Raw genomic sequence first — 21404 nt, forward strand, 5'->3', positions numbered from 1 at the left:
ATCATAGCAGAGGACGGGAAGAGAGGATGGGAGAAGACATCAAGGAGCTGTCCCACCGCCACCGAGACAGGGTAAGTACAGACGGCGGGCGGAGGGCACACTGGCAGCATTTGATATGGCACAGTGGCTGCGTTTGATTGGGCACAGTGGGAGCATTTGATGGGGCACAGTGAGGCTGCATTTGATGGGGCACAGTGAGGCTGCATTTGATGGGGGACAGTGAGGCTGCATTTGATGGGCACAGTGAGGCTGCATTTGATGGGGTACAGTGAGGCTGCATTTTATGGGCACAGTGAGGCTGCATTTGATGGGCACAGTGGCTGCATATAATGTCACAGTGGCTGCATATGATGATGGGCACAGTGGCTACATCCGATGCTGCGCAGTGGCTGCATTTGATGGGGCATGGTGACTGCATAAGATGGGCACAGTGGTTGCATAAGATGGGCACAATAGCTGCATTTGATGGGGCACAGTGGCAGCATTTGATGGCACAGTGGCAGCATTTGATGGCACAATGGGAGCATTTGATATGGCACAGTGGCTGCATTTGATGGGCACAGTGGCTGCATTTGATGGGCACAGTGGCTGCGTTTGATGGCACAGTGGCGGCAATTGATGGGCACAGTGGCTGCATTTGATGGCACAGTGGCTGTGTTTGATGGTGCAGTGGCGGCAATTGATAGGCACAGTGGCTGCATTTGATGGCACAGTGGCTGCATTTGATGGCACAATGGCTGTGTTTGATGGTACAGTGGCGGCAATTGATGGGCACAGTGGCTGTGATTGATGGCACAGTGGCTACGATTAATGGTACAGTGAGGCTGCAATTGATGGGATTTTTTTCAGAATTTTTCACATTGTTTGCTCCTCTGCAAAAATTTTGAGCACCAGCCGCCACTGCTGCGATATTTGTATCGCTATCATGTCTCCTCTCAAGTGTCTCTTCTCCAGGGAGAATACATTTAGCACTTGTAGTTGTTCCTCATAATTAAGGTCCTCCAGTCCCCATATTAATTTTGTTGCCCTTCTCTGGACTCTCTCTAACTCCAGCATATCCCTTATGAAGATTGGTGACCAGAACTGGATGGACTGAACCAGAGTTTTATAAAGTGGCAGTATTATAGTGTTATCTCTGGAGTAAATTCCCTTTTTAATGCATGCTAATATTCTGGTGGCTTTGGTAGCCACAGCTTGACACTGCATGCTATTGCTAAGTCTGTCTTCAACTAGGACCCCTAGATCCTTCTCCATCCTGGAAGCCCCTAGGGGTTCTCCCCCTAATGAGTAACTTTATATTTTTACCCCCCAGATGCATTACCTTACATTTTTCAATGTTAAACTTCATTTGCCATGCATTAGCCCACTCCAATAATTTATTCAGGTTCTCTTGTAAAATTTCTATATCCTGCTGTGTTGTAATTGCCCTGCATATTTTTGTGTCATCAGCAAACACTGAGATCGAGCTATTTATCCCACCCCCTATATCATTTATAAATAAATTAAACAGAATCGGTCTCAGGACAGAGTTTTGGGGTACCCCACTAAACCATTCTGAGTACACATTATTAATCACAAACCCTTTAGACACGACCCCGTAGCCAGTTTTCTATCCAAGAACAAACCTTATGGTCCATGCCTACAGACCTCAGCTTGTAAATGAAATTGCTGTCAAGCAAATTCAGTGAGCCAATGAGGAGAGAGAGGGGGTGGGGCCGAGCTGTGGCTCCATGTGGCTCCATGTCTGAATGGACACACAGAGCAGCGGCTCAGCTTGAGTGCCCCCATAACAAGCTGCTTGCTGTGGGGGTACTTGGCAAGCGGGATGGGGCAGGCACACTGGCAAGGGACCCAAGAAGAGGAGGATCTGGGATTTAGAGCAAGCATAAGCACCACCCCTGCCGACCTGTGCTGTGATTGGACACAGCAGGAATTCGGCAGCTAATTTCAGGCAATGATTTCAGCTCAAATCAGCTGATCAGCTGTGTCCAATAACAGTGTCCTGCGTTTACAAAAACACGGAACTCAGTGTACTGTGAACAGCGATCTGGCTGTTTCTTCTCCCTGAAAAGCAGGGAGAAAAAAACAGCCAGATAGTAAAGTAAAAGCAGCATACATTACATTCATTAAAAAAAGATTATTTTAAATTACATTAGAAAAAAAGAAAGAGGCGGTGATCAGACCAGCGGATAAAGCGGGGGGGGGGGGGTGGATGTAATGTCTCGTACATATTATAAGGAAGGAATGGAAAGATTATTGGGTGACACAGATACGTACAAATTACTGCTGTCTAATCCAGTAAAACAATATAGAGACAAGTTGTCCGTGTTGGTAACTAAAGGATTGGACAAAAATATTTTATGTAAAAAAGAGGCTGAATATTTATATCCATCCTCATGTCGTACCCCAATCATATATTTTCTTCCGAAAATACATAAGAACAGTTTGAGACCTCCAGGAAGACCTATAGTAAATGGGGTTGATTCTTTAACCTCCAGATTAGGTCAGTACCTGGATTTTTTTTTACAACCCCTAGTAACTTCTACACCTGCTTATTTAAAGGACACGAAGCACCTATTACAAAATTTAAGTACTATTATTATGGATAATTCTCCTTATTTCTTAGTTACAGTGGACGTAAGTTCGCTATACACTATTATTAAACATAAAGATGCAAAGAAAGTGGTAAAATGGGCGCTAAATAACTCCTCTTTAGAAATTAAGCAGCGTAAATACCTTCTGCAGTGTTTAGAATTTGGACTTTTACATAACTACTTCTGGTATGATGGAGATTATTATTTACAGAAGACCGGTGTAGCCATGGGCGCTTGTTTTGCCCCAAGTGTGTCTAACTTGTTTTTAGCACACTGGGAGTCAAAAGCAGTTTTTGAAGATAAACCAGAAGAACTGATAGGTTACTATAGATTTATAGATGATGCTGAGCTATAATATTCAAAAGAATAAAATTGAGAATATTATTAGGAGACACTGGAGTGTATTATTACGAGATAAATTATTGGGTGGTGTTCTGCCTGAGCACCCCTCATTTGTATACAAAAAAGCACCCAACTTAAGAGACATTTTAGCCCCGGGAGCCCTAGACCCTCCCAACAAACATAATAATACTGTAGGGACCTTAACTCCCTTCCTCACCAGCTTTTATGCCTGTGGGAAGTGTTTGGCCTGCAGAACAACTAAAGGAAGTAATCCAAAAAAGAAATGTGAACTTGTGGCCACGGGTAAAGTACACAAGATAAAAGATTTCATCACTTGTTCTTCTGAAGGGGTTGTATGTATGTTGGAGTGTTCATGCAAACTCCAGTATGTAGGTTGAACATCTAGACCTCTGCTGGTTAGGATGCGAGAGCACATCAACACGATCAAAAAAGGAAAAAAAGAATATTGTGTCTCTAAACATTTTAGGGAAGTCCATGATAGAAATCCCAGTCAGTTAAAGTATTGGGCCATAGAAAAGGTAAAACATCACTGGAGGGGGGGTAATTTCATAAGACAATTAAGCCACGTGAATAAGCTTGGATATATGAGACCCAGGTTTTAACGCCCAGGGGGCTCAATATTGATTTTGATCTGGACTGTTTTATCTATAATGGGTGATTTTAGGTAACCCTTCATGACACAACTTTGTAGGAAATATAGGAGATTTTTTTTTTCTTTTACTGCAAGTTAGCAGTGAGAGTGACACACTTCCTGATCTTGGTATTTGTATGTCCTGGAGGCACAGGCAGAGGGAGGTTCTTTCTGCAGACTGAGCTGTGGCGACGCCCGGATGGTTGCTATAGCAAGGATACACTACAAATGACTTTAGTTTTTGTCTTTTTGTTTTTTATATAGGATATAGATTTTTTAAAATATTTTTTAAATATTTTGATATATATTTGTGTATGTATGTATATATGTGTATGAGTGTGTGTGTGTATATATATATATATATATATATAAAATGTGTATGTTGTATGTTTTAAGTATGTATATTTTTAATTTACATGTGTCTATGTGTTTGTTATGGGAGTGGTGATCCTATATATACATATGAAGTATGCTGTTTATATTTAACATTTGAATAGTAATTTTAAATCAATTTAGTCCCGTAACATATATATACATATATACACAGGCAGACGGAGGCTCTTTCTGCACCTAGACTGAGCTGTGGCGACGCCCGGAGGGTTGCTATAGCAACGATACACTACAAATTAGCTTAGAGGGATCAGCCCACCCATCTACTGAGGAAGGCCTGTGATTGGCCGATACGCGTCTAGAAGGGAGGAGCTGATAGTCACGTCCAGCCAAGCACACCACAGTGTATGTGGACATGGTGGTGCTACTCTGGAGGTTTTTATGTGATTTTAAAGTTTTTATTTTGTAAGTGCAACTTGTCTATTTGGGGGCTTTGAATAAATTTGTATACGGAGAACACTATGGTCACTATACTCATTATTTACAGTATATGTCCTGAACTCATGGAATCTTGAGCCAAGCTGGGAGATGATCCACTTCTTTGGATATTAATGAGCTGAGTTACCAGCTCATTATCCAGCTGGGGAGATCCGCATATGAGTTTTTGGCTCATCTGGGAGGTGAGCGCGCATTTTTACTGGTGGTGGTGTGCACTCCTTTTGAGGACGAACAATCGCTGTGGTGGAATTGTGTGGATACACTGATCACAAGAAGAGTTTTTCGTGTTTTATTTCTTAATTTTTTCATTTTATGGACTATTGATTTATATGTAGGATTTATTTATTTTAGAGATTTGCACTTTATATTTATAATTTTACACATAGCGCTACATTTATTATTTACTATTCATTACACATTGTTGGGAACACAGTTAACCCCTAATTGCCCCTAGATGTCAACCCCTACCAGTCAGTGTCATTAGTACAGTGTCAGTGTTTTATAACAGAAAAAAGAAAAAAGTTTCAATCTTTTTTCATTTATATAATATTAATAATAATTTAAAAAAAAAAGTGGTGATCAGATACCACCAAAAGAAAGTTCTATTTGCATGGGAAAAATTATATCAATTTAATTTAAGTACAGTGTTGCATGACCACACAATCATCAGTTAAAGCAGCGCAGTGCTGAATAGCAAAAAATGCACTGATCGTGAAGGGGGTAAAACCTTTCGGAGGTTACGTAGTTTCGTTATCATGAACTGAAGGCATTTATTTTTGAATTTGGTGCATAAATATTGTCATTTTGTAAAAGTGCTGCTATTGAAAACTACCTGAATCTGCCACACATGTTCGTAAAGTTACTGAAACTAACAGCTGGGATTTTTGTATCTGGCACAGGCCATTTCAAAGGCCTAAAGCACCAGAAAAAGGTCGATACAGATTTATTGAATTCCCGTGAATGATTTCTATTACTAAATGACTATGGAAAATACACAATTTTATTATTATACACTTGAATAAATTTAATGTTGAGGAAGGAGATGAATAATAGTACGTTGTGGAACAGATCAAAATAATCTCTTTATTTTATACAGTTTAATGCAGCAAGAGGGTGGAGCAGTCTTTTGTAAGCTTTACTTAAGTAAACACTAGGAATTAAAGTGATTATTCTACATATTGACCACGGGATTATTACAGATACCATCATACAATGTATGTGATTGTTTTCATATGCTCCTAATTCCATGTTAAAATGTACACTATAAAGCAGTTCTGTTTTTGTTTCTAGTCCATTGCACAGGCAGTTCCAGATCAACGATAATTATTCCTTAAGTAACAACGACACAGGCAACAAACAATTATGACATTTACTTTTAACATTTTCTATTGTCTTACTACTGCTGTAATCACATGCAGGTGCTGGCATATTCAGGGACAAGGACACAGAGGACACAGTGAGAAAGAACATCAAAACTTTGTTCAGTGCACTAGAGTATAACACAGATTACAGTTGGGTAAGTATGACAATTATTTGCAATAAAAAATGTATTTACCCTACAATTATGTACTTCTATTTGGGGAAAGGCAGGTCAGCTCCCAGCTACTTTCCTGCCAGGGTCTCCCTGACCTACCCGTTTGCTTTTCTCATTATAAAGGGGATCTCTGTGTCACATATCTAGTAGACTAGGCCGAACTGCAGGGGAAGGCCTCCCTTGCGCCTCCGACTCGAGGCCATTGGTAGAGTAAACAGGAGGCGCAGGAGTAAGGAGTGGCAAGAGTACCTGGCAGGATTCACAGTAAGAGGTAACTCCAGAATTCAGGAAGCTCTGCACAGGAGGACAGCAGACTGGAACTGGAGCAGTGGACAGTTGCAGCAGGCTGGAACTGGAACAGCTGACTTGGAGCTGGACAGCAGACTGGAACCTGGAACAGGCTGGATCAGCAGACAGGTGTAACAGGCTGCAGGAAGATTCCACAGGAAATCAGGAAGGTCAGGCAAGCCGGGTCAGTTAGCAGCAGAACCAGGCAGCAGAATGACCAAGGGAGCCAGCAGAAGAGAAGTCAGACAGGCAGGAGTCAGGAGTGCAGGCAGATGGCAGTGATGGTCAGAGGTAAGCAGGCCAAAGTCAGGTGCAGGCAGATGGCAGGGATGGTCGGAGGCAAGCCGGGTAAAGCACAGGAACAGATTTCAGATATCAGAGGACACACAGAACGCTGTAGAGCAGACAGCAAAGTCCCTGTGTGTCAGTATGGTTTAAATAGCCCACCTGGCATCAGTGGGCACGCGTGCGCGCACTCGCGCATGCACATTGACTCCCACGATCGTGCACCAGCAAGTCTAGAATGCCTGTTACTGGCAGGATCTTCCTGACATTGCCCCCCCTAAGGGGCAGCCTCCGGGTGCCCAACTGGGCCAACTTCTCAAGATGAGATCTCTTAAAGGACTGAATCAGACTCTTGGCACGGATGTTGCTTTCAGGTTCCCATGAGTTCTCCTCAGGCCCATAGCCCTTCCATTTGATCAAAAATTGGATTTAATTTTTTCTCTTCCTGCAATCCAAGATTGCTTCCACTTCGAATTCCTCCTCTCCGTCCACTATTACAGGGTCAGGAGGATCCAAATTTTCGATCAGGAAAAGGGTTGGAACAGAAGGCTTCAGTCGTGATACGTGAAAAACAGGATGGATCCTGAGTGAATCCAGGAGTTCCAGTTCATAGGCTACCTCGTTTATTTTCCTTTTTATGGGGAATAGACCCATGAATGTAGGACCCAGCTTCCTTGATGGGCAAGCCAACTTTAGGTTCACTGTGGATAACCATACTAGATTACCGGGTTCAAGTACTAATTCTTCTTGTATTTTCCTGTCGAAGACTTCTTTATTGTGTTCCTGTGTCCTTGTCATGGTTTCCTGTAATAATTGATTATTGAAACAGAAATAATGTATTGTTTCATGGAAAGCCGGTACAGAGCATCCAGGAATGGAGTTAGGCAAAAATGATGGGTGAAAGCCATAATTGGCAAAAAATGGTGTTTGTTTTGCAGCAAAATGGATGTAATTGTTGTAGGCAAACTCGGCCAATGGAAGCAGGGAGATCCAGTCATCTTGGGAAAATGAAGAAAAACAACGTAAGTATTGCTCGAGGGTCTGGTTGGTCCTCTCCATCTGCCCATTTGTCTAATGCCCCATACACATGATCGGACATTGATCGGACATTCCGACAACAAAATCCATGGATTTTTTCCGACGGATGTTGGCTCAAACTTGTTTTGCGTACACACGGTCGCACAAAGTTGTCGGAATTTCCGATCACCAAGAACGCGGTGATGTACACCACGTATGACGAGACTAGAAAAGGCCAGTTCAGAACCAAGAGCCCTTTGGGCTCCTTTTGCTAATCTCGTGTTAGTAAAAGTTTGGTGAGAGACGATTCGCGCTTTTTCAGACTTGTGGTTTTCAGATCGTTTTCTGCTGTTCAGTTTGTGCTTGTGGGTTTGTATCTGGTCTTCAGTGCGTGCAGCGAGTTACGCGTGACTCTTGTCATTGTGTTCTTGTTCGTTCATTACTGTTTTTCAGGTCGCTCTTCACAGGCCTTGCTGTTCTTCAGTGCGTTCTGTTACTTCGTTCTGAGCAGCCGACCGTTTTCTAGCCATGTTGCACTCCTCATAGAGTTCGTGCTGTGCGGGGGCTTGGTGTTGGGGTCCTTACCTTGACACAAGTCCAGTCCATGAACTGGGTGGGGAGGAGTTCATGGACCAAGAATTGGTTGCTCCAGCGTGACCAGTTCTGTCATATGCCTTTGCTCCGTGAGATCCATGAAAATAATCCTGATGATTTTAGGAACTTTCTCCGGATGACGGACCCTGTATTTCACCATTTGTTGGCTTTGCTGACCCCTTATATTAGTAGGCAGGATACCTGCATGAGGCAAGCCATCACTCCGGAGCAGAGGCTCGTCGCCACCCTGCGGTACTTGGTGACGGGGAGAAGCCTGCAGGACCTCAAGTTCTCGACAGGCATCTCCCCCCAGGCTCTGGGGATCATTATCCCAGAGACCTGTTCTGTCATCATCCAGGTCCTGCAGAAGGAGTATATTAAGGTACGATTTTTATCCTTTAATATCACATTTTATTGTATTTAATGTTTGATAATATATTGTATTTCTTTCCTCATTCCCTAATTACCATGATTGTAATATGCTGTGAATGTCCCCTTTGTTCTCTTGCATGCTGGATTTTTCTGTAATTTTTTTTTTCTCCTTCATACATATTTGCCTTCACTTACCTCCCCAGCATGGTCTCCTGGCCCTATATTCACCTCATGTAGTCTCTTAACAATGTATTTTATCAGCTCCATAGTAGTGCTTTACCCCAAACACCCCCTAAAATGTTTTTAAATGTGATTTGTGCTTTAAATTCAGGCAGAGTGCCAGAGGCTTTTTGGGGGGGGTCCCCAAATCATTTGGAACCCTCCCTCCCCCCAACTGCTAAGTCAGCTGATACCAATTCTCTATCTATCCTCAATCATCTATCTGCTGACTTTGCCAAACCCATATACACTATACGGATCTCTTTAGTGGTCAGATGTATGGATGAATTCCCCAAAGCATGTAGTGCAAGGGCCTGCCTGTATACTTTCAAATGGTACTGGTTTAAAAATGTTGTATCCTATTATTATCTTGATAGGTAATAGCAGAATTTCCAAATGTGCTCAAATGTGTACAGTGTGTATTTATATCTTTGTATTATGACACTTCTTACCTGTCCAGTGGGCTGCCAATAGTGTAACTAAGGAGGGGCTGGCCAAAGTAACACACATTATTTAGGCATTCATCTCTCAATGAAGTGGAGAGGGTTACCTGTTCAAAAGATCTCCCCCCCTAAAATGTTAGAAATGGCCCATGGGGGGGGGGGGAGAGGGAATCTGATAGGTGTACCTTATACTTTGGTCTTTAAAAACTCCCTCAAATAAATGTTATCTTGATGTTGGCCAAGAATGTTTGTGTCTAATCTGCTTTCCCTGTTTATGTGCAAAATGACTATTTTTGTTGTTGTTGTTTGACTCCACAGTTTCCTTCCACGCCACAGGAATGGCAGACTGTGGCCTCCCACTTTGCCCAGCGGTGGGACTTTCCTAACTGCGGAGGGGCAATTGATGGGAAACACGTCCACATCGTCCCACCACCCAACTCGGGGTCATACTATTTCAACTATAAGGGGTTCAATAGTATTGTGATGTTGGCAGTGGTGTCGGCTACTTACGAGTTCTTGTATGTGGACGTGGGGAAGAATGGCCTGATGTCAGATGGTGGAGTCATCGCCCAGACCGAGTTCTACAGGCGTCTCCAGAATGGCAGCTTGAACTTGCCACCTCCAGAAAACAATGTGGAAGGACTCCCATTCGTCTTCGTTACGGATGAAGCTTTTGCGCTGGGGGACCATCTTATGCGGCCATTCCTGATGAGGACCCTCACCCCGGACCAGAGGGTTTTTAATTACCGGCTGGCCAGAGCCAGAAGAGTGGTGGAGAACACGTTTGGAATCATGGCCAGCCAGTTCCGCCTATTTCTTACACCCATACACATGGCGGAGTACAAACTGAATCATATCATCCTGGCGTGCTGTGTTCTACACAACTTTTTACGACAACATTCTGCCAACTATGCTGACTCAGTTGGGCCTGAGGCTGGAATTCAAAATGAACCAACCCTGACGGCGCTTGAAAGTGGCCGTCCTGGCTTGCCCCCCCTGAGTGCCCGTGATGTCCGGCTAAGATACCTTGAATACTTTGCGGGTAGGGGGGCTATCAATATGCCAGAAAATGTCTGAAACCTTTTTCAAATAAAAAAAAATTAACTACTAAAATCTTTGGTGACATTTACTGCTTGTGTTTCTTTTAGCTGACCCTGACAGAAATGTGGTGAGTCCTGAAAATGGCGTGATTGTGTAACATTACAAAGCATTGTTGAGTGTTATTTACTAAAGGCAAAGACACTTTGCACTACAAGTGCACTTGAAACTGCACTTGTAGTGCAAAGTGGATTTTCCCTTAGGAAATAACCCCCATTGTCGCAGAAAACACCAATTAGAGCACAACAAAAGTTTTGGAGCGTTGAAACAATAATCCACACATTCTTGATTAACAATCTTTTTAATACCAGCACAATCACATGTGCATTTAGAAAAGTTTTTAAAACAAACCAACATGTTTGTTGTATAACAATTTTTGGGGTCACATTAGAAAAAGTAGAAATGTCCATTTTAGATAAAACAGGCATGTTTAAAACCAACAAGAAAGATACAAATCTTGAACTTACAAAGTTCACATTTGGTAGAACTTGAAGGCAATATCAGACATGAGTATTTACAAACTGTGTTTGATATTGCGTTCAGATGGGGTGAAGTCACCCCTAGAAAAGCCAAATTTTGAAGATGCACACCAATTGCCGAATATCAACATGTGCTAGCTGCCATCACAGGGGACCAAGGGACGTGTTTTGTGGGTGCAACCCCTACCTCACAGCTACTTTATTATTGAGGAAGGGGTTGCACCCCCAAAACGCGTCCATTGATCTCCCGTGATGGCAGATAGCACATGTTGACACACTGTGTGCATCTTCAAAATTTGGCTTTTCGCAAATATGTCAAAAAATGGTAAAAATTTTTAACTCACAAAAAGCACCAACAAAAAAAGGATTTTGAGGGGTTTTAAACTCTCCCTAAAACATCAATGATGTTCTTCATTTTTTTTGAACATCATTGATGATTTTCTGGATGTTTTCCAAGTCCCTATTACACCCCATGATCTCCCCGATCAGGATCTGTGCACTTTCTGAGGTGAAATGCCCTGGATCCACAACATCACGATCACCTAAAAAGATAGAAACAAAAACACACCATGTATTATAAATCTGCCGGCGTCCATCTCTTACCTGAGCCTGTGGTCGCAGACACTCACCTGTTGTGGTGACTAGTTCCACCACATCTCCTTCCTCCTCCTCCTATTGGCTTTGGTGGGTCTCCACTTCTTCATGAGGTGGGGGGGTCTCTGGTCTTCTCGGATGAGGGATGTCCTCCGAGTCTTATATCCCCTATGTAAAAAAAAGGTATACTTAGCATACAGATATTTGATGGCAGAAGTAGGAATATTAAACATTGATTGGAAGTGGGGTACAATTGTCTATTTTGGCTGAGTTCCAAAATGTAGAATTTTTAGTGTCCTTTGTCAAGCTTAAATACTTTACATGTTTAGTACAAGCTTCACAAATGGAGACCCTCTATAGTATACACTGGAGCACCTGTGTGGGACCCCCTAATAAAAAGGGTGTTCTTGTGTCCCACACTAGTGCTCCAGCGTCCAGATGTGAAAACTGCTGAGTGTCCTCTCCTTACACAGAACCTAGTTTGCATTTCATTGTATTTACAAACCCATCTACACAACCAAATTATTTTCTGACAAGTAGGCCCTAAAAAATGTTGGCAAATGCATATGGCCAAAACAATGGTGTTTTCTAGGCCGAACGAACAATGTTTTATACGAACGAATAATGTGCCCATGAACATGAAAGTTGCCATTTTAAACTGGACAACAGTTAAGAAAAGCACATGGAGCAGCACGAATGTAATAAACATAAAGAATAGGAACACAGGTCAACTACTTACTTTTTTGCAGCACTCTCCGGATCCTTCCCTTAATTTCAGGTCCGACCACCGCTTCCTGAGCTGATCTTTCGATCGACGTACCCTGAAATTCCGGTGCAGACTTTTGACCACTTTCGCCATGATCTTGGCCTTTCTGACATTGGGGTTGGGGTAAGGTCCATACTTCTCGTCATAGTCGGCCTTCTTCAGGATAACCACCATCTCCAACATCTCCCCAAAGGACATATTTGAGGCCTTAAATCGTCTCCTTCTGGATCGGGACGTTTCAGGCTCCTGGCTTTCCTCCTCCTCCTCGTTGCTGTAATTAGCACGCACCTGCTGTGCCATGTGCTCTTCCCCCACTGCGCCGAACGAGAAGGGGCGGGCGGAGTTTCACGCATGCGCAGTGTATATAAAGCGTAACACGCGTGCGTAGTACATACGATCTGTGAGCGGAGGAAGGAGTTTCGGAGGTGCCGATCGTGATAATGAAGGTAAGATCTAAACTTGGGCCTATACTGCTTCTAGTTTGAGGCCTATATTGTAACAAGATTAGGAGAGTTTCGCCTGACATTAGGGTTTGTCTTGTCTTGTGTCTTGCAGATAAAATGGATGGCTTCAATGACCACAACTTCCTCCCCCTATTCATTGACAAATACAGGGAGCTACCCTGTCTGTGGTAGGTGAAACATCCTCATTATAATCATAAACAAAAGAGGCAGACAGCGCTGGAGAAACTGCTGGAGTTGGTGAAGCCGGTGGTTCCCATGGCAACCATCCCCTATTTAAAAGCAAAAATTGGTGGCCTGAGGAGCACTTATCTAAGGGAGCGCAAGAAGGTCACAGATTCCCAGAGATCAGGAGCTGCAGCAGATGACGTTTATGTCCCCAGGCTGTGGTACTATGAGAGACTGTGATTTCTGTCAGACCAGACTGGAGTCAGGGAATCCCTCTCAACCCTTCCTTCCACTCTTCCTCCCACCCTATCTTCCACCCCAGCTGAGGCTTCCGATGGCCAACCTGGGACTTCCAGCCAGGAAGAAGTGGAGGAGCCCAGCTTGAGCCAGGTATAGCATTCTTCTACAGATTTCTGGTCAATAAAGAAATTATGTTTAATAGATGTTATTATTGATCACTAATTGGTGATTTAATAAAGTGTTTGACATATCAATAGACAGTAGTGGGCAAAAATAATTGGAACAAGAATGAAAAATGCTGGGCTCAGAATGATAGTCTGTTATATTTGTTAACATTCAATTTGCAACAATCATGAGGTGAAAATTGTGTGTGATTGATGACTAAAAAACTAAAACGATGTCCTTTTTTCATACACAGGAAGACCTCAGCCAGGGCGAGGCTCTGGAATGTGGCAGCCAGGAGGAGGCTGTGGAATGTGGCAGCCAGAAGGAGGCTGGGGTTAGTGGCAGCCAGGAGGAGGCGGGGCTAGGTGGCAGCCAGGAGAAGCCTGGGCCCAGTAGGAGCCTGACAGAATCGCACGTCCCTCCCCTCCGCCTTCCAACCAAAAGACCCAGGAAGGGGAGTCACGTGCAGGATTCAGCACTCAGGCTCATTCAGGAGGTTTCTGCTTCCCTCAGAGCCACTCCCACTCCTGAAGAGGCCTTTGCCTGCATGGCTACCACCAAACTGCAGGGCATGCAGGAGGGCCAATGCCAGCTGTGTGAGAACCTTCTTTATAAAGTCTTAACTAAGGGGATGAGGGGCAAAATCACACCCAATACCCCCCTGAGTGAGTTGGAACATCCTCCTCCTCCCCCTCCTCCTCCTCCTCCTGCCACGACTACACCACCACAGCCACAGCGTGGAAGGAAGCGTGGAAGGAAGACCAGAGAGTGATGGCCCTGGGTTCAGTCTGGTCTGGCAAAAGATGCAGGCTCTTATATGACCACAGCCTGGGGACATAGATGTCATCTGCTGCTTTCATGATCTCTAGGACTTCTGGACCAGACTGCACTCCCTTAGATAAGGACTCCTCAGGCCACCAATTTTGCTGTAAAATAATTGATGTGTGCCCCGGGGGCCAAAGGCTTCACCAATTTCTGCTGTTTCTCCAGCGTTGCCTCCCTCTTTGTTTGGTTGTGAGCCCTTAAGAAAGGTTTTTTTGTTTCAATTATACTCACCTATGTGTCTTTCCCTTCAAAAAGGATAGTTTGTTTGTGAGGATTCAGGTGCATTTCTAAAGTACAATGTGAAATTAACAAGAGACACCAACACCAAACAACCTCCTTGAGATGAAATAATACAAGATAATAATGGTGTTGTGGTAACTTGACACACAAAACACACACAAAAATATTCTGGATGTTAAATAACTAAAAAAAAAAAAAAAAACAACAAGATCAGCCTTGAAAAAAATACAAACCAAAAAATTTAAAAAAAAAAATCACATCAGGCTTGAAAAAAATAAAAAAAAACAAAAAAATGATATAGATTTTGGGTCAGATGTGACAAATCATAATATATTGAGGGAATCACGAGGGAATCATATATTGAATAATAAAGAAAGAAGTTTGTAAGAACTCTGTGTGAATATCAGCAGCAAAACCATTTCATTCTTCTAGCATTATAAAGAAGAAGAGAGTGCGCTGTATTAAACAATTTTAAACATTGCAGCCTGACGAAAGTGCTATATCCATTCCGAACGCTAATTTTACCAGACCGAGCTGTTCCATCTCGGAATTTCTTCTGAGCATGCGTGGCACTTTGTGCGTCAGAACTGTCCACACACGGTTGGAATTGATGCGATCGGATTTTGTTGTTGGAAAATTTTATAGCCTGCTCTCAAACTTTGTGTGTCGGAAAATCCGATGGAAAAAGTCCGATGGAGCCCACACACGGTCGGAATTTCCGACAACATGCTCCGATCGCACATTTTCTATTGGAAAATCCGACCGTGTGTACGGAGCATTAGGATGATACGCAGAGGAGAATGATAGCTCAATTCCTAGAGCCTTACACAGAGCGTTCCAGAATCGGGAAGTAAATTGTACTCCCCAATCCGAAACAATGATGGCCAGTACTCCATGAAGTTTAACGATTTCTCTGATGAATATTTGCTCTGTTTCGGGAGCTGAGGAAGTACCTTTCATTGGAATGAAGTGTGCCACAAAGATAGTGGTATGACCCTTTGCCGGGGGGCAATTCGACAATAAAGTCTATGGATAACATCTTCCACGGTCTATCTGGGACAGACAATGGTTTTAACAAACCCTAGGCCTTGGCTCTACTGTTCTTGCTCCAGATGCAGGTGGTGCAGGATTCCACGTATCTCTTGCAGTCTCCAACTACTTGAGGCCACCAGAAGGTGCGTTGCACAAGGTCAGCAGTTTTGGTTCTGCCAAAATGTCCGGCTAGTGCATGATCATGGCAAAGTTCCAGTATAGTGACCCGTAGTCCTTCAGGTACAAAAATTTTGCCCCTGTACCAGAACAGACCATCTTTTGCTTGTAACTCAGCTTCAGTGGGTGGTGCCAACCCCATAGAGGCTTTTTAATTTGGGAAAGCAAATCTTCTTGTACCAGAAGAAAATTTCTTCCAGAAGAAGATTTATGAAACATCCTAGACAGGGCGTCAGGTTTTGTGTTCTTGGAGCCTGGCCGGTAGGTGACATGGAAAGAGAACCTGGAGAAGAATAATGCCCACCTGGCTTGTCGTGGCTTTAACCTTTTTGCAGACTTAAGATATTCCAGATTCTTGTGATCTGTGTAGATCAAGATTGGATGGGCTGCTCCTTCCAACAGGTATCTCCACTCTTGCAATGCAGATTTTATTGCCAGTAGTTCTCAGTCTCCCACATTGTAGTTTCTTTCTTCTGTTGATAAATTACGGGAGAAGAAAGCTGCCGGGTGTAACAGGGCTTTGGTCCCCTGTTGTTGGGAAAGTACTGCTCCCACCACAATTTCAGAAGCGTCTACTTCCAGAACAAATGGTAGGGTCGAGTCAGGATGCTTCAATACAGAAGCGGAGGTGAACAGTCTTTTAAGGGACTAAAAGGCAGTTTGGGCCTCTGGGGACCAATGGAAGTGGATTTCTTGTTTGGTTAGCTGGATGATAGGGTTGATGATGGCTGAGAATCCTTTAATAAACTTTCGCTAGAAATTGGAAAATCCTACGAAACTTTGGATTCCTTTCTTGTCTGTGGGAACTGGCCAATCAAGAATTGCAGCAATCTTTTGAGGACCCATCTTGATACCCTCTATAGAAATGATTAGTCCCAAAAATGTAATATTCTCTTGAAGTATTCCATTTTTGGGACTAATCCTGAAGTATGGGAATGTAGCAGGGGCGTTACACGGTTGAAGGGCATTACCAGGTACTCAAAGTGTGCAAAGGGGTGTCACGTACCTTACAGCGGAGCCCGAAATGATGAGGGTGGCCTCTTGCACAGTTCCGGTCCAAGCACCCCTGGTGGTGGGTACAGGGAGTGCGAGGGCAACGAAAGGGTGCAGGTGCGTGCAGGCAGGAGGCTGGAACTTAGAGATATAGGAACCTCTGCTGAGGAGATGTGGAAACTGATCACCAAATTTGTTCAGCGGGAGCCAGATCAGGATCAACTGCAGAATCAGGAACAGGCAGGAGTCGGCAACAGGCTGGCAGCGGGGTATCAAGTCAGAAGGCAAAACCATAGTCAGGAACAGGCAGGGGTTGGCAACAGATGGGCAGCAGGGTACTGAATCAGGAGGCAGAGCCGTAATCATAAGTTCAAGCCAAGGTCAGTATTGCAGGTAGAGGCAGGTTCAGCAGGCAAGGGAGATCCAAGAGAATGGTCAGAAGATAGCTGGGTTTTCAGGAACAAGGTCAATCAGGCAGAGTAACAACAGGAGCACAGGAACAAGCTGAAGACAATCCAGCACTGATGCTAGGCAGACTCTCTGTTTATAAAGGGTGCTGTGTGCCAGGATTTGCGCCAGCGTACGTGCGTACGCACATGCGCATTAGCAACTTAGCACATTGGCACAAGCTCGTTAGCACATTGGCACATGCACGTTAGCACATTAGCACTTTGGCACTCGCGGGCGCGCGTTAGCACGCGTGTGCGTTCGCATAGAGGTGCCATTGTGCATGCCCACCCTGGATTTCATTTGTCTCTGGCTATGGTTCCGTGCATGCACCTTGGCATTAGCAGAACGAGGATTGGCAGCTGCTGAATGAAGACGGGTGCTTGCTGTGTGAGTTCTCTGACAGGGGTGCGAAAATCGGTCTTCCATTTGCCCCCTTCCCTGATATGGACCAAGTTGTAAGCCCTCTGGAGATCTAGCTTGGTAAAAATAGTGGCGGTTCCCAGTCTCTAGAATAGCTCAGGTACCAAGGGGAGAGGGTAGCGATTCTTAACGGTGATTTTGTTAAGCTCACGATAGTCTATGCAAGGTCGTAGGGCGTGATCCTTCTCTTCTACAAAAAAGATGCCTGCACCTGCCGGGGATGTGTAAGAATGGATGAATCCTTTCTTTAGATTCTCATCGATGTATTCTTTTAGTGTTCCCTGCTCCAGTTCAGTTAAAGGGAAGATTCTGCCAAAGGGCACTTCGGCTCCTGGAAGGAGCTCAATGGAGCAGTCGTAGGCTCGATGGGCCGGAAGGGTTTCCGTTCCCTTCTTACTGAAAGCATCCATGAAGTCATGGTAGGCCTCTGGCACAGATTGGTATATCTCAGTATCGGTGTCCAAACATAACAGAGTAGAAGGTTAACAGGGATCTGGCAGTAAGGAGAAGGGAACGTGATTCCCCCGTGTCCCAGTTGATATAAGGGTTGTGGGCTTGTAGCCACAGCATGCCAAGGATAACAGGGAATACAATATCTGTATTTACAGATGACACTAAGCTAAGCAGGGCAATAACTTCTCCGCAGGATGTGGAAACCTTGCAAGAAGATCTGAACAAATTAATGGGGTGGGCAACTGCATGGCAAATGAGGTTTAATGTAGAAAAATGTAAAACAATGCATTTGGGTGGCAAAATAATGAATGCAATCTACTCACTAGGGGCTGAACCTCTGGGGGAATCTAGGATGGAAAAGGACCTGGGGGTCCTAGTAGATGATAGGCTCAGCAATGGCATGCAATGCCAAACTGCTGCTAACAAAGCAAACAGAATATTGGAATGCATTAAAAAGGGGAATAACTCCAGGGATAAAGCGATAATTCTCCCACCCTACGAGACTTTGATCCAGCCTCACCTGGAGTATGCTGTAAAGTTCTGGGCACCAGTCCTCAGGAAGGATGTACTGGAAATGGAGCGAGTATAAAGAAGGGCAACAAAGCTAATAAAGGGTCTGGAGGATATTAGTTATGAAGAAAGGTTGCGAGCACTGAACTTATTCTCTCTGGAGAAGAGGCGCTTTAGAGGGGATATGATTTTAATTTACAAATACCATACTGTTGACCCCACAATAGGGATAAAGGGAGTTTAATAAGACATTTGGCCACTCACTAAAATTAGAAGAAAAGAGGTTTACCCTTAAACTGCGTAGTGGGTTCTTTACTGTAAGAGCGGCAAGGATGTGTAATTCTCTTCCACAGTTGGTGGTTTCCACGGGGGGCATCGATAGTTTAAAAAAACTATTAGATAAGCACCTGAACGACCGCAACATACAGGGATATACAATGTAATACTGACACATAATCACACATATAGGTTGGACTTGATGGACTTGTGTCTTTTTTCAACCTCACCTACTATGTAACTATATGTAACATTGTATGATTATTCTCTTCCAAGCATATGCAGATGAAATATGTAAACAGGTATTTGCTTTTCACATAACTGAATGAATTGAACTCAGTGAACTGAATGTTCACACAGTTTATTATGTAAAGGGTCTCAAGTGCATTTGGAAATCAGCCTTAAGGGACAAGCAGAAACCATCACTATAATGGGCTGCCTCATTGGCCAATAGGAATGTATGGAAGGCAGGAAGGAATGGGAAAGTTTCTACCAGGAAAAGTCTTTGCCTGTCAGAATTGCTGGGGATTTAGTCATAATGCCAGAGTTTTTGCTGGTGGCTACAGATATATATTGGCAACTCTAGATGCTCACACTTCACATCTGGGGAATTTTTGGGATATGACAGAGTCTCTTTAAACTTCTCACTACCCGTAGAGAAAGGTATGAGGAAAGCATAAAGTTTACCCAGGTTATGTTATACTCTCCATGCACACAAGAGTAGGGCAGAATAGTCATGAAATGGGGCTGTAGGGCTATACTGATTTTCAAGGCTGTTTGGGTCAATGCCATGAATCTAAATCTAAAAGAACACTAGAGACCAGCATTGTTTAGAAATGTGTGCTGTACAAAACATGTTTATGTGTGTTATTGATTATTAGGAACAATTACCAAAATGTAATATTATTGAAAACAAATGCTTAAAGTCATTTTACAGTTTATAATTAAATCAGTCAGCCCATCATTAGACCCACCACGAAGAATATATATGCGATCTTTGAATATTGTGGGATAGCAACTAAAGTGGTTATTGAGGTTTCTTAATCATCTGTTCCAAAATCATTTAGCTGACAATGATTTCCTTTACTATCCAATAATATATAAACATGCACACTGTCATTTAGTCGTTGAATGGGTTGGCTGTACAAAAAGCAGATGTACTGTATATAATAAATGCATAAGTGGATTTAAAGAAAATTAATGGTGGGCAAAGGAACTTGGTAAAGGTTACAAGGATTTTAATTAGCCCACAAAGAATGAATTATAATAGAATGTACTCGGTGATAAGAAATCTGACTAGGGATAAGATTAGAGCTTGCAGCCTTGAAGAGTTGGATCCAAACTTTAAATGTTCACAGTTTGCATTGATCAGTTCACCCAGCTACTGCAGCTGCAAGAAATTCATTTAGTGGTGGTAGCACTATAGCCATTAAATTAATGACTTCCCACTTTCTGGTTGCTAGCACGCTGACAGATGCCCGCCTCTTATGCCCCGTACACACGGTCGGACTTTGTTCGGACATTCCGACAACAAAATCCTAGGATTTTTTCCGACGGGTGTTGGCTCAAACTTGTCTTGCATACACACGGTCACACAAAGTTGTCGGAAAATCCGATCATCCTGAACGCAGTGACGTAAAACACGTACGTTGGGACTACAAACGGGGCAGTGGCCAATAGCTTTCATCTCTTTATTTATTCTGAGCATGCGTGGCACATTGTCCATCGGATTTGTGTACACACGATCGGAATTTCCGACAACGGATTTTGTTGTCGGAAAATTTTATATCCTGCTCTCAAACTTTGTGTGTCGGAAAATCCGATGGAAAATGTGTGATGGAGCCTACACACGGTTGGAATTTCCGACAACAAGGTCCTATCACACATTTTCCGTCGGAAAATCCGACCGTGTGTACGGGGCATTAGAAAACAATTATGTTGTGTGGGCTAACCACCTGAGTCCTGGCAACTGATAAAAGAAAAAGTAAATGTGGGGCTTCCCCTAAAATCCTCACCAGACCCTTATCCGAGCATTCAGTCTGGCTGACCAGGATTGGAAGGGGCAGTGAACAAGTGCCCCCCCCCCCCATCCAGAACTACACTTGTCCACATGCCTCTAACATAAGGAGGATACGTTGCTAAGGTAAAGAGCCTTGCCTCTGCCATGTCCCACAATGTAAATTCATAGCCAATAATATCTTTTCGTGATGTACATCCACGTTAAATATGATGAGCAACCCCTGTCGATCTACTGAGACAAAACATGTTGACTTCCAAAACAAGAAGTCCAAACTGTCTCCAACAGATTCTCACCATGAATGGCATTTCCCCAGCAGAAAGTTTATTGTAAGGGCAAGGGATGCTGCTGACATTCATAACCAAAAATGCTCATGACTATGTTTGATCAAGACAGAAAACAAGAGTGAGATACTGACTGAAGGGAGCACAATAATCTGGCAAACAGGAAGTGCAGAGACATGGCTTAAATCAGAAAGTTCATGGGATGAGCAAATAGTTCAAGGTTCAGCAGAAATCAAGGCACAAGGCAGGGTTGTCCAATGGATCAGACAGGTCTCTGTCCAGCATCTCAGGTAGCTCAGCAAGAAGAGTCATTGCCAAATACAGCAGAGGTCCCAGGTTCAAGCCAAGGCCCTGACAGTACTCCCCTCCTCCCAGGAAATCCCCTGAATATCCTAGGGCGGTGATGGCGAACCTTGGCGCCCCAGATGTTTTGGAACTACATTTCCCATGATGCTCATGCACTCTGCAGTGTAGTTGAGCATCATGGGAAGTGTAGTTCCAAAACATCTGGGGTGCCAAGGTTCGCCATCACTGTTCTAGGGCCAGGTTTGTGAGGAAAGCTTTGGTAGAATTCTCTTGTTAATCTAG

This window comes from Aquarana catesbeiana, linkage group LG03 (genome assembly GCF_042186555.1).
Source record: "Aquarana catesbeiana isolate 2022-GZ linkage group LG03, ASM4218655v1, whole genome shotgun sequence".
NCBI classification, from domain to species: domain Eukaryota; kingdom Metazoa; phylum Chordata; class Amphibia; order Anura; family Ranidae; genus Aquarana; species Aquarana catesbeiana.